This window comes from Triticum aestivum, chromosome 7D, assembly GCF_018294505.1.
Source record: "Triticum aestivum cultivar Chinese Spring chromosome 7D, IWGSC CS RefSeq v2.1, whole genome shotgun sequence".
Lineage (NCBI taxonomy): Eukaryota > Viridiplantae > Streptophyta > Magnoliopsida > Poales > Poaceae > Triticum > Triticum aestivum.
The window spans coordinates 35,849,389-35,863,109 of NC_057814.1; the positions used below are offsets into that span (position 1 = coordinate 35,849,389).

Below are 13,721 nucleotides of genomic sequence, written 5' to 3' on the forward strand. Positions count from 1 at the left end.
AAATGCACATTGTGTATTAGATAAATAGAAATGCCTTCAGCAAAAGAGTAACCGGTGAAAATTGCCAAGGAACTAAAGAAAACCAAAGAAAGCCGAAAATTAACAAAAAAAACAAAAAAATAAAACATTAAACCGATGAAAACCAATGCAAAAGAACAGAAATAGGGAAAACCCAAAAATTTAAAATAAAGGAAAATTAAAAAAATTGAAGAAGAAAATACAGCAAAAAATGAGAAAATAAATGAAAAGAAAAAATCCGATGAAAACTAAGAAATATATAAAACTAAGAAACCGAAGAAAACAACTGAAAGGAAATAAAGAAAAACGAAAAAGATAATACAGAAACCAAAGGAAAAACTTGAAGAAAACCACTGTAGAAGAATAAAAAAGTAAAAACTGAGAAAGAAGCAAAGAAAGACGATGAAAATAAAGAAAGAAAAAATAGAACTGGGAAAAAAATTATAAGAAAGAAAAGAAAAAAGCAGTAAAACCTAGAAAGAAAAAAACAAACCAAAATAAAAACGAAGATGAGGGAAAGAAAAAACCGTGAACACCGAAAAAGGAATGAATAAAACAAAAAAATAAGAAAACAAGAGAAAACGAATCAAGAAACTAAACAAAACCAAAAAGGAAACAAAAAAATTAAATAGACAAGGAAAAAAGCTGAAGAAAACCAGGCCAAAACCAATACATCGTGCAAAACCTCCCGCGAGCGACAACAGTTTTCGAACGAAGCGTCGCGAAAGGGAAAAAAACAAGCTAAGTGGGTCTGCCCGGTGTGTGGGAAAACCCTGATGCAACGGACGCCGCTATCGCTATGACCGAGATATATTTCGTGTCGTTTGGGCGTCCAAGAAATAGCCCTGGCTGCAAAATTGAGCCAGATTTATATCTCGCTTACAGCGCGTGAGAGCTATATCTCTATTATAGTGAGATTAGCTCTCGTCTCGCCTGACCATTTTTCGTGGTCGTACAGTAATAGGTCGGCCCATTGTTAGCAATTTTTTCCGTCCGCGCTCGCTCACTCGGTGGTTGACAACGTTCGCTGCATGTCTCTTCAATTTTTTTTCTTTATCGGTTTCCTTAGGCTGACCCATTTCCAGCTGTTTTCCATAGTTTTTCATCATTTTCTTCGTTTTCAACTATTTTGTATCATTTTTTTGTTTCTTCTTTCATTTTGGTTTTTAATGAGTTTCTCCATTTTTCTCCGGTTTCTTACTCAGTTTTCATTGTTGGCACTCTTTTGCAATTATTTTTCTTTGGTTCGCACAATTTGGTTTTCTTCGCTTTTGCATCTTTGTCGGTTTTCGTCAGGGTTTTTGTACGACTTGTCACTTTTTTTAAGATACAATGTACATTCTTGGTATACACGTGAAACGTTGTTTTGTACATGTTGACCATTGTTTAAGTACGTGATGTGTAGTTTTCTTAAATACATGCTTTGAACACTTTTTTGAATGCATGATCAAAAATTTAGAATGCACGACATCCATTTTCTAGTGGCAATAAATGTTTTAGCACACAATGTACATTTTTTTATACATTAGTAACCTTTTTATATACATGTTTAACATGTTTTTAAACATAGAACTAAATTTTAAAATATACTCCCTTCATCCCATAATATAAGACCTTTTTTGGCACTATTATAAGTAGTCTAAAAAATGTCTTATATTATGGGATGGAGGGAGTATATTTTTTGATGTCTACTTTTATTCAACGTACGCTGTAATTTTTTTGTATACATCACAAACGTTTTCTTGTACTTGTTTAATATTTATTAAATACATGATCAAGATTTTTTTAGACACCTTGTATATGTTGTATACACATTTATCATATACTCCCTCCGTCCGAAAAAGCTTGTGCCAAGGTTGTCCCTCAAATGGATGTAACTAGCACTAACTTGGTGCTAGATACATCCATTTGAGTGACAATCTTTTTTGGACGGAGGGAGTACATGAGAAGCATTTCTTCATTACACATTTTAGATTTTCAAAATGCTTGATGAATAAATACTTCATTAAAACTTTTAATGGTTGATTAACATTTTTAACTACATGAACTACTTTTTCATAGACATTGTATATTTTTTATATACATGAGAAATATTTTTTCTATACACATTTGTCATTTTTAAATAATTTATTAAAAATTTAAATTTCTTATGTAAAGGGTTTTTTCGTAATATATAGATTTAGAATATTAGGAAGACTAAGCAAAAGTAAAGAAGAAAGCAAAAAAAAGAAAACGAAAAACCGAAAGGAAAAAAAAAACACTCAAGGCCTGCGGTCCCTGTTTGTCCGAGCCATTCTTGGCGTTGCTTGAGGCGAGATTGCACTAAACCCTTACAGTGAGCCTCTTGCGGCTGGGGTTGTGAGCCTCTTTCTGCTTTGTTTGTTCCACACGTTTTCTTCTCTTTATTTTAGTTTTATTTGTTCAATTTTTTTGGTTTTCTTTGTTTACTTCTTTATTTCTCTGCAACACATGTCAGCATTTTTCATACATATTATACAATTCCTGTATACAACAGGAACATTTTGTTGCAGTCATTTAACATTTTCAAATACATGATTAATATATGTTTTCATGTGTGTATACTTTTTTCATGCATATTGTACATTGTTTTTGTATATATCTAGTATATTTCATATGAAATATTTTTGAGAAAACTTTGATTAATTTTTTGTACGTATGAGAGATTTTTTGGACTATGCAAGCATGTTTTTATATTGGATATTATTTTGAAAAAAAATCACAGAAAATTTGTTTCAGATGCTTTAACATTTTATAAATTTAACGTATATATTTTCTGAACTACAAGAATATTTTTCTTACATTGTATAAACCGTTTCAGAAAATTTCACTTACATATTTTTGCAACATTTGAGCATTTCTTAAAAGTAGAGCGAACATTTTTTTCACTGCATTTGCATTTTTAAAAAAATACGCAATGAACATATTCTCGCTCCCGCAAAGTTACCCGTAAGGGTAAATGCTTATGGATAGGCCCATCGAAAGGCCCTTTTAGTATCCGCGGCCTGAACCGCTAGGAATGGGCCAGCTGAAGGGGCGGGCAGCAGCTTCGCGCCGTCGCGGGAAAAAAGAGGGCGGGAGAAGAGAATCCAGCGGCGGCGGCGAGGCGTGGGTCCAGGGAGCGGGGATGAGCTCGTCGACGACGTCCGGGCAGGGCCAGGGCGACGACGCGCCGGACCTGGTGTGCGTGGTGGACTGCGTCCATGGCATGGTCGACGCCCTCTCCTGCGTCCGCTGGAACAAGCATCAGGTCAGCCGTCAGCAGCCGCCCCCCTCTCCTCTCTTCTCCTCTCCTCTCCTCCGCACGCGTAGGCTGTATCTAAGAGCCGCCCTCCATGGCATGGTCGTCCCGCAGGGCGCGGTGGTGGAGCTGTCGGAGCACGGCATCGTGGTCACCGTGGAGGAGAGCGGCTGCCTCCAGGCCAAGGTCTACCTCAAGACCGAGGTTCGTGCCATGCGCCCGCCAGGTGTTTGTGTTTTTCTCTCCCTGAGCCCGGCCGTTCAAGTTTCAGTGGGGATTGACCGTTGCAGCTGTTTGCGGAGTACGACTACGGCGCGGAGGGACGTCCACGGTTCGGCCTCAACCTGGGGCTCCTCGTCGACTGCCTCAACATGTTTACCGTCCCCGGGTTCGCCTCCCCCGTCGAGATCCGGTACCCTGGCCCCGACATGCAGCTTCTCCTCAGGTATGCATCTTCTCTGTCTACACGGGTCTCTTTGTTCGTACTTACTGTATAATACTGTCAATTGATCATGTAACTCACTAGCCACTTGCATAGTCGTGGTGGATAAACTGCATTTGTGATTTATGATCTTTGGAAAGTTGATCTAGTGACTCACTAGGCGTTTGGATACTGTAGTGGATAATAGTAAATAGCTATTTGTTTATACTTGGGGTTGTCTCTACCTTCTTCTTTATTATGTATTAAACCTTGATGAGATCAATAAATCGTGCTCCTAAAGTTCACATTACTACATTCTAATCATTTGAGCTTCGTGTTCAGCTCAAAATTTAAGTTAGTTCTGGATATGGATGTAAGTAATGTGAAACAAATAAAAAGGTTGACTACCAGGCGGTTCTCGTGGGACTTTTGTGTTAAGTGTATACATTCATTCAGTGCTGTACTGTTACATTAGCTTGTCACATTCAGTTATTCCGTGACTTAGTCCTAGCCTATACTAGCCCACAATGCACAATTCAGTACACGTCTGGTTCTTTAACTGCTACAAGCAGAGCTATATGTATCCCTCTTCTGAACTTCAATGAAAGCAAGCCAATCGTTTTATCCTGTGTTTAGATTTTATCATTTTGCTCATGCTTTGTATTCTGGTAACACAAGCGCAGGTCAGTGGGGTTTCCAGATGCATGTATACACGCAGAAATCAGAACCAGAATTCCTGATACTGTCGCCTGGGATTACCATTTTGAGCATGCAGGGAATACTCCAGTCACTTTTACTGTTAAGGTACCTGCAATACTTTCTCCATTCTTTTGTGGCAGTATTCCCTTGCTACGAGTTCTTACTTTTAGTACCTCAAAACTAATGATTCACCTCTTGAAATGTCAGTCTGCCATCCTGAAAGAATCAATTGATGACCTTGAGTGGCCAGGCTCCAGCATTCAGATTCATTTTCATCCAGACCCGCCTTCAGTAATATTTAAAGGTGAAGGGCATGGTGACTTGGAGGTGTGTCATGAATTGCTTTCTGTCATTCAGATATCCTCCGTTGGTGTCCATATCTAAATGCTACTTAATCCATTTGGCAGATCGAATTCTCCTACTATGCAAATACTGCTCTTCTAATTGCATTCCAGTGTGACCAAGAATTATCCTACAGGTAAAACGCTTGCTTCTAAAATCTGCAGCATGCTTCTTTGTGCTGACCTTACGGTTCTCTGCAAGGTATAAGTACAAGTTTCTTCGTGCCACTACCTCGAATGTTCCAAGTAGTGTCTTGAAGGAGAATCGTGGGAGTAAAGTGACGATTGGGAGGGGAGGGATGCTCAAAATCCAGCACCTGGTTTCAGTTGCAAGGCTAGGTACGCAATCCTACCATAATTTTGCTGGAGGGGCTCAACAGCCAAGCCGGATTGCATTTATCGAATTCTTTGTGAAGCCGGAGGAGGATGATTAAAGGACAAATGATCGCTAGCATGTATTGTAATTTTGTTGGGTCTGTGTCATCTATGAGGTCTAGCTTTTTCTTCAGTAGTTGTTAAACTGAAGGTGATGGCATTCTTTTTCTGTCTAATGACTTACGTTGTAAACTACCAGTCTCAGCTCTGTGGGTCTTTCTTTTATGCTGATTAGTTAAATTATATGGAAATGAAGAAAGTCCATGCCATCGTCCTTCTTCCTTGCAAATGAGCTACATTTGAATTGTTACCATTTGGACATTTTGCAAAGTGGCAAGGACATACAAAGCAATAATTAGAATAGTAATAGTTGGAAGGTGGAGTACAAAAACTATTGACACGGACTGAATTTGAGCCCCAAATATGTGTATCATTTGTAGATATTTATCGATGGCTGGTTTAATGACTATGAATATTATTTCATAATGAAATCATTTGATTTATGAATGGACTATGTGGGCATTAAGGGCTGGTGGTCCAACTTTTGGAGCAAATGGTCTTGTTACACCGCAACTACATCGTATGTTGCCTGAAAATAATCCAGAGTTGGTACTGCAAGCTAGTTGAGCTCATTATGTCTCTGTCTCTTCATAGCCTCCCACTGCTCTCAACAGGCCCCCAATCAATCCAGCTTACAGCTGCAAATAACCAGGCCACTATTGAGTGGCCCATTGTTCAATTGCTAACCATTCCCAAGTGAGGCATGTGTAAGGTCCGTTTTCGCTCCCTTTGCTGTTGTTGCTCCTGTTTATTCTGTACCCTGTACATAATGTGCTTGCCGAAGTTGATAAACTTGCACATCACACCAACTGCTTACCACGACAAACACTTAAATAGACAAAACGTGTGGATTGGCTATATATTCCGATTATATATATTCCGATCATGGAGTGACCCGCGAGATGATTTGGCAGGGTCTGTACCGAGATATATATTCCGATTATCATTGTGTTTGCTGTACCTAATGCTGTTTGCCCATTCTTATGACCGCGAAATGGCTTCTTGATGTACCTAATGTCCTCTGCTGCCCATTCTCGTGACTGCGAAATGGCGGTTCGATGTTTCCAAGATATCCACTCATGAGGGAGGATCACGCATATCCGGTGCGGTAAGCAGCCCCTATTCTATGCAGTGAAGGTGATGTGGCTCTTTTTTTAAAACCGCAATTAACGAGACATGACGGTGAACACCATACTAATATAAACCGCCGGTTGGTTCCCTTTGTATATTTTCAGAATCAAAGTGTACCCACCCTAGTGTATAATAAGTAGTGGTGAGAGCAAAATCTGCATTTGGTAGGACTTGAGCATATAGTGCAATGCTCTGATGTCAAACTTACCTTTTCCCTGGCTGCTTCTTTAGAAAGAAACATGACAGGACGAACACATAGTTGGGTGAAGAAACGGCTACCTTCTCTGCATTTGTACATCACCCATAAGGAGAAAAATACTACTCTGTCTGATCCATAATAAGTGTCATGGTTTTAGTTTTGTAATATGCGTAGTTCTAACTGAAGATTATTTTCGAAAAGAAAAATATGTGTGTTGCTAACTAAAGGGGTCTAGGTCCTGAGGACATGTTATATAGGTCACTGTCACCCTATAAATATCTAGTTTCAGTGACCACACAGTTAGGTTCCGGTGGGCTCCTGTATTTAGACCAGAAACCAGTAGTCGTCTTCTCATAGATGAAGACAAGCAGGGCCTGCCGTTAACCTGTCATGATTACCATAACAACCATCGTCTGTTATTAATTGTAGTACGTCCTGAACTAACGATACGATTGTACCAACCGTTGGGATGTGAGTGTAAGGGGAAAGAATATACTCCCGTGAGGCAACATTTTGGGCTGTTTTTGGCATCGCAGCAGTAGCTTTAAAAGGCACAGTTCATCTCTCTTTTATTACTACTCCCTCCGTCCCGCAATATAAAAGCGTTTTTTAGCATATTTGCAGTTAGTTGAGAGACGGTAAACAACAAAATATTACCAGCACTCGTGAAGCACTCTCCTTCGGAGTAACTAACTGGATTCCCCTTTCTCGAATGGAAATAAACTTACTCCCCTCCGATTCATATTACATGTCGCTCACTTAGTACAACTTCGGATGAAGTATCAGATTTGGCAGTTCAAGAATCGCAAACTAAACTTTATTATACTACTGGGAGAGAGCAGTGTGAGACTTCTTTTTTTTTTTTTGGTCTGTGAAACGCATCAAGAGGATTAGAAACAAACTTGAAACGCAGCACCATTTGGAATGCAATTTTTTTTGTGTGTGCTTCCTGCAGGAACTGATCAACTGAAGATGCAAGATCCACCGCTTTTCAAGCAGTGACGTCTACATCGACAACTCAATGCCCACCCGTTTTTTGAAGGCAACCGGTGTTCATTCATTTCGGTGATGAAGGAAGCTTCAAGCCTACGTGGTCGTGGGCTCGTGCCGTTCATGCAATGCAATGCAGTGGGAGGGGAGTGAGGTCCTGTGCCTACTTGTCACCTCCACGTGCAGTTTGTTAGTACAAGTGCTTGACACGTCGAGCTGTGTAAGAGTACAAGTGATTGACACGTCGTGCTGTGTAGGGCAGTGTACTTCCGGAGGAGGCCCTCCCTGTGTTAGGTGCTTGATTGTTAATAAGGTCAGACTCGGACCCAGGCCACCAAACCCGAGTTAACCAACCTATTCGGGTGCCATTAACTAGTGCAGACATGACCGACGACGCCATCGCCAGGTAAAGCCACTTCCAAGGTACTACGTACTACTGTAGGTGCTACGTAATCGCCCTAAGTCTTTATGCTAGTATCATTGTCGCACAGTTCTGGAAGAATAAAAACACCTTGTCTGATTATTCTTAATACAATGGCACGCAAGTCTTGCATGTTATACTCGTGCAGGGGGCGCAACAGAGGAAACTGAAACCCGACGCTCGCGCCGCCAGAAACCATCGTGCTACTGCTTCCACATCTGCCGCAGCCACCGGAGTAGGCCGCGGTGGCGGTGGGCCCGGCGCCGATGAAACCGGGAGCTGGACGCGGCGGTGATCTCCTGGTATGGCCGGGAGGGAGTTGCGCGCAGCGCACAGGGCGGCGCTCCTGGTCGTACGGCAGCCACGCTACACTCCATAACCCGCGGGATCCGAGGTCTCCGGCGATGGTGGGTATGGCGGCGGCCGCGGATCTCGTTCCACCTAGATCCGTCGTCAACTCTTCATGTGGATGGTCGGTGGCGCGATGAGGGATCCGGTGAGGGGATGGAGGATCTCCGCTGGAGAACCGGTCACGGCCTACGTCTTCATGGCGAAGCTCCGCGTTGTTCCAGCCAGCCGCGAGATATGGACGACGCGGCTTTCGGTGAAAACCGCGCCTGACTACGGTCTTGACGGACGATGGCGACGCCTCCGACGTCGTTTCCTTCTTGAGGCACTGTTGTTGTAGGTCACGTTAACTCGATCGGGATATTCCGGGAAAACCCTAGATCTGGGTCTATTAGATCAGGCGATGACGGCACCTATGGTGCCGTTCTCCTTGCTAGAGGCATCATTTTGGAGTAAGTGCTGGCTGCAGGGGACAAAAGGAGGGGCGGTGTTACATCTATCGCAAGGCCGACGGTGGATCCCGACGGCATGGCACCGCGGAGTTTTAGCGATGGGCGCGTGTGGATGGATACACGCAGGACGGCGTCGACGGCAGGACTAGCAAGGTTGGTGCGTCAATACCTGCTCTGGAGATGGATCGGTGGAAGACAGTGGCATTGGTCTCTGAGAGTGCGCCAGACCGGTGTGTGACCCACCCCCAACATTGTGGTTTGGTTGGGCATCCGGCTTTAGATGTTAGCCTTTGGTGCGATGTATGTTTGGTATTCGGCTCGGACATTCGGCACCCCTTCATCAAGGAGATAGGAGTAGCGACAGATGTTGCCAAGAAGATGACTTCAGACTTACCGATGTATCACTTTATAAGGTCTTTATAAATAATTAATAAAAATGACTACATGCATTGCCCAGATGCAGAGGCCGGGTATATCCTGATTTTCTAAAAAAAAGTCTTGCATGTTCGAAGGGAAGGAATGTCACACATTTCTGGCATAGTTTTGTTGCAGAGACCCGAACAACCCGAATAATACTACATTTCCTATTAGAAATGCTTTAGCCAAACGCTTTGGGCAGAGTGGTGTCACACGCTAGATTTCTATAGTTGTTATAGTGTTCAGACTGAGTTTATGCAATGATGTCAAAAACGAGATAAAGCGCAAAGCTCTTTTGTACGCTCTTCCACCAAACTTAGCACCGATCTATCTATCTATCTTTCGTCGCATGCACCGAATGCTGCCCGACGTACGCTGATCGACCCATCTTTGCTCACATCGACGGACGGACATGTTGGTTGGACGTCGGTGGGCGGCGAGCCATGTGTTGCATTGCATGTAGTAGTATCCATGGAGCCATCGCCATCGCTCACCCACAATTCTGTTTCGGCAAATGAGTCGCCGAACATTGCGCCCAGTCTAGTTACAACGATGAAGCACGGCCCGGCCATTGATTCTTCCGTTAGCAGGCCAGGGACTCAGCGTGGCCAATCATATTAGCGTAAAGGTCACTGTAGTTAGCCTCCTTCATTGCCCTCAATAATGGTGCTAATAGTACCGTGCTTAACTAGCACCCAGAGGCGCAGCGCCGCTGATCCAGCAGTAATGGCGCGCCTCAAAGATAGCAGCCGGCCACCGCTTTTGGTATGCGAGGCCTATCCTTTTTCGTCGTCCAGGGTTGTGGGGGATGCATGAAACAACGTAGATTCTTTTTCAAATAGTTTGAATTGCTTATCAGATGTAGCATGCGATGAAACCAGGCACTCACGCATTCTAAGGTAACAGCGAGTAACAATAAGAAAATTTAGAAGTCTAAAATTCCACTAAAAGTGAAAAATCTTCATGTGGTATCTCCGTAGGGGAGTTGTGTTAACCAAAGACAACCTCGCACGGCGCAACTGACGGGGGAGTAAGAAGTGTTCCTTTTGTATTCATGATGAGACAATCAAACACCTCTTTTTTCAATGCAAGTTTTCACGTTCTATGTGGTCAGTCATCCAAATAGCGTTAAATTTGTATCCGCCCACAAGTGTTGCCAATATTTTTGGGCATTGATTGGACGGTATTACAAATAGGTTCAAAACGCTAATAAGGGTGGGAGCGTATGCCTTAATTTGGTCGCTTTGGCTACGTAGAAATGATTTGATTTTTAATGACAAAAATGCTTCTCCTCTACAGGTTATTTTCCGGTGTACGCACTCGCTACGTACGTGGTCTATGCTACAACGGCCGGAGTACCAACCGCTGTTCATGGCGGTTTGTACGCGATTGGAGCAGGTGGCTACGGAGGTTTTTTCCAACATGGGTGGCAGCATAACCTATGGATCGGTCCACCACCCTCTTCGACATAGATATAGTGTCGGTCTAAAGGACTCTACTGTTGCCGATTGTCGATTTTTATTTTATGAATTTTTGTCAGACTTCTGGATTTGGCTGTGTGCATCTTAGTTATGCAGAAGCCCGGTGTTACTCAAGTATCCGCTTGATGTTACATTTTAAGATAATAAAGTCGCCCTTTATCGGGAAAAAAAGCATGTGATGAAACAAAGCAGATTCTGTACTGCCTGTTTTTCTACTCCAGTTTTTCCAGTTCAATATACACCTGGTTGTTAAGTACTCTCTCCGTTTCGAAGTCAAACTTCGCAAATTTTGACCAATTTTACAGATCTATCAATATCTAGAATACGAACCATTATGAACGAAGGGAGTACTGCCTTTTTTAGTCCTACGTGGACACCAGCGATCTTTGAATTCAAAATATAAATCTGCTTCAGAGTGTCTGGCTCCATTTCTAATTGCTCATTAATCTGTTAGCTAACAACGCAAAAAAATAAGAAAATAATAATCTGTTAGCTAAAAGCTTATATTTTCTTTTGATATTTTCATTCAAAATGTTGGCTCCATTTCTAATTACTTGGTAATTTCATAGCTAAAGTCTTATTTTGATATTTTTTATTTCTGTTTTTCTTTCAAAATATTTGGTTCCATTTCTGGTTGCCCAATAATTTTTTAGGTTGTATTCTTTTGGATCTTCTTACGTGCGCAAACAACGGTCATGCATCTGTAGTACTACTTCTGAGTGGAGTTATAGATAAACTTTGTGCGCAATTCAAACTTAAAGGTCAAAACATCATATGATATTGGAATCAATTATTAACTTTTAGAAGTTATAATAACTATATCGAGACAGTTCAGTGATAAAAGCAGATCTTTTTTAAGAGTCAGTTAGGCCAACTCCAGCGCACGACCCCAAACGGATGTCCGTTTCGCCCGGATTCTGTCCGTTTGGGGTGGGCAATGGGGTCGTGTCCGGGCCTTTCCTGGGATGCGGTGGTCGTGCGCCCAACACGCGGCTGCATCCTTTGGCCGCATCCTGTCCCGCCTCATTTTTCAAACACAATATTCGAAAGTTCATACCAGCAGCCCTAGTTCACGTCGGCAACACAACCCGCCTACACTACCTCGCCGGCAACACAGTCAACCTCCAAAATGAATAGTTTTGTCGCCGGCAACACAACTAGCCTCCAAAATGAATAGGTTTCTCGCCGGCACACAGCCAGCGGCCGGCACCCATGCCAGCCTAAAAAAGAATGGCCACGGCCGAACAGACCACCTAGTTCAGGTCGTCGGCATCGAACATCTCCTTCTGCCTGGCCTCGAACCAGCTCCTCGTCTTCTCGCTCCTCTTGGTCAAGTCTACGCTCATGAGCGCTAGGGCCACCTCCTTTGCTTTGGTTGCAGCATTGGTGGCCTCGATCGATGTCGAGCTGCCGTGACATTGGCGGCCTCGATGTCGAGTTGTCTTTGCCGGGACGCCTCCTCCATGTCAATCTTCCTCTTCTTGGCCGCCTCATCCATCTCAAGCTTCTTCCTTTGAAGCTCTAGGTATTGCTTCATTTGCTCGTCCTTGCTTTGTCGCTTTTTCTCGTCCCTCACATGCTTTTGAGACATCATGCCGTGCAAAGTCTCATGCAAGGCCATGGATGACGCATCACGTGTGTCGTCCATCTTGGAGTTGGTCTTGCCCCTCGGCCTCTTCAACGCCTCACCATCTCCACCTCCGGCCAACGCGGCCGTCTTCTTGCCTCTCTTCCTTTGAGGTTCACGGTATTAATCTTTGAACTTAGGGCAATTGTTGATGAGCGTCCAACAATGCGTAAGAGTGAATGGCTTGTCATTGTGCCGGGCCTTGAATGCTTCTAAAGATTGAAATGCCTACACGATCAACAACAATTGAACATGCAAAACATATAGAAGGCCGAAGTCTCATGGCCGTAGCAACGAAAGATAAGAGAGCATACCATGTCCCCAATGCCGAGACCACTCATGGGATGTGCTTCAACGCTCTCAAGTGCGGCATAATAATTGTTGCATTCTGGTTGGATGAACAACCACCTCTTTTGAATCGAGGTGATGCCACGGTCGCTCGTAAATTGGTAGAGCGTAAACAACTTTCTTTTATGGAATGTTTTGTGAACTCTTGTCCAAAAAACAAGTCCCTTTTGTTGCGCACCGGTCCTCGGATCTTGGCCAACCTCCATTCAACTTTGGCAAATCAACTTGTCCTCCTCTTGTGAGTATGATCTCGTACGAATGCTCTTCTTCGTCTTTTGTGCTTCCGCTCTTTGGGTGAGCTCGTCGATGAACAATGGCTCACCCCCAATATCAATGCCTTCATCTTCTTCATCACCACCACCTTCGCAATAGATGCCATCATCTTCATGCCACGAGTCACCATGGTCGTAGTCAGCATGGTAGTGGGCCTCAATGTCTTCATCGGCCACGTACTGGGAGCGGTCATCCTGACTTTGGGTCTCGTCGGGATCGTAGGCAGCGCCATGCCCACCCTCGTAGATGACATTCTCCATGAACTGGTTGTAGAAGGGGTGGTCGACCATTGGCGTTGGTGTTGCATTTCGTCGAATAGGACGCGGGGCGACGACATGGTGCCCGTAGATGGCGGCCGTGCTTGCTTTCTTTGCATCTCGACGGATGGCCGGCCGCCGCTGCTGGACCCTGGCGTGAAATTGAGGTCGATGACGGCAGAGGGCCGCGGGGTGAACGGCGCGATCACGCCAACGTCCGGTGACCCCGAAAAACGGGTCTGGCCTTCGTGCCTTGGCGGAGGAAAACCGGGCGACAAAGGCGTGGTCCGCGACGTCAGCGAGGGGCAGTGCGAAGCCTAGCGACCGACGAGCCTGTGCTCGCCGAGCCGATGGGCGACGTAGAGAAACCCGCCGGACGGCAAATCCCAAGCATGAGGAGGGCGTGCACTTTTTTGACGATGTCCTCCTTCTCGGCGACCTCGGCCTTGCGCGCCGCGGCCTCCCACGCAGCGCGCTCGACGGCGAACTTGGCCGCGGCGTTCTTGCCCTTGACGACCGCCCTCCGGTTCCTCCTCTTCGCCGATTGCGCGTCCATCTTTTCGAGCTTCGCCGGCGTGCATTCCTACCGCGGCTTCTTCGGACC

The 13,721-nt window shown here is 44.3% G+C and overlaps 1 pseudogene; it reads left to right on the forward strand.

Moving 5' to 3' along the window:
• The first annotated feature begins 3,055 nt into the window (after positions 1–3,055).
• On the forward strand, positions 3,056–5,383 carry LOC123166128 (uncharacterized; annotated as a pseudogene).
• Positions 5,384–13,721: the final 8,338 nt, after the last annotated feature.